This window comes from Ammodytes marinus (assembly GCF_949987685.1).
Source record: "Ammodytes marinus genome assembly, chromosome: 16".
NCBI lineage: Eukaryota > Metazoa > Chordata > Actinopteri > Uranoscopiformes > Ammodytidae > Ammodytes > Ammodytes marinus.
In genome coordinates, this window is record NC_137220.1 from 21,875,037 (window position 1) to 21,876,188 (window position 1,152).

General features: G+C 41.6%; 1 gene segment (V, D, J or C); it reads left to right on the forward strand.

The window, feature by feature from the left end:
• Positions 1 to 271: 271 nt before the first annotated feature.
• On the forward strand, positions 272 to 740 carry LOC307263453 (immunoglobulin lambda variable 3-1-like). The segment is given in 2 exons: positions 272 to 305; positions 412 to 740.
• Positions 741 to 1,152: the final 412 nt, after the last annotated feature.

The following is a 1,152-nucleotide window of genomic DNA, read 5'->3' on the forward strand; positions in this document are numbered from 1 at the left end:
AAAAATAACAAAACAGCCAGTACCAATTAGCTGATGAGTAGGGTGTACAGAGGTGGAGTTGAGTTCTGATTGTGTTTGGCATCTCACGCCATGTCCTCAGTCTTTTCAGACCACAGGCAGCTCAGCAGAGGCACATGTTTATGTCAACTGGACAGAAAAAGCCATCTCCATCAGCCATTACCTAAAACACAGCGTTATCTAGCAGATTATCTTGAAAAACACAGTGATAGCCTTATGTTTTTTTGTTATTTTTAGGAAAGAAAAAGTCAAAATGATCTACTTTCTCTTTTTCTGTTGCCTCGCAGGTAATAACTTGTCTTAAAACGGTTTGGGGAAATTTTCATTCTTTCTGTGGTACATCACAAAGTAAAGAATGTCGCTCTCTCTCTCTCTCTCTCTCTTTGTATTCAGGTGGTGTGTGCCTGGGTGTTGTTGAGGTCTATCAGACTCCCCCTGCTCTCATCCAGAGCCCCGGATACAGAGTGCATCTTGTGTGCATCCACAAACAAAGCGACTACCGAGTGGTGCTCTGGTACCAGCAGCCACCTGGACGGACAGAGATGAAACTCATTGGATATTTGGACTACAAGGACGCCAAAATGGAAGAACCGTATGAAGAAAGATTCAACATCACCGGAGATCTGAGTGGGGACGATGAAAAAAGTGTCTCTCTAATGATCCAGCTGGCTGGAGCTGAGGACAGTGCCGTGTATTACTGTGCAGCCCGCCATGCACGCTGACACAATTGTATGTCTGCTGCTTACAAATACTCAAGCCTTTCTTTCAGCACTGGTGGTTTTGTAAATCAAATGACAGCACTCCGGAACAGCAACCACACAGGCACCTGCCTCTGTGGTAGTTTGGTCGTCTGCAAGCAAAACTCCCTATATCCTACTAAGCATAGGGACATCTATAAAAAAATAAATCTATTCAAAATGGTTTGTTACTCTCCACATTATTATTTGTATCTTCTATCATTATTGTGATCATGAAGTACAATGTCCACTAACCTTGAGTAAGGTTAAATTAAAGTTATGTACTTCAGATTAAACTCAGCACCATGATCTTTTCCCGAAACTTAACTTTTTTCCCCAATGCCTCTTTGAGTATTAAACGTTTCACCTTGAAATATTTACTAATAGACTAACAATA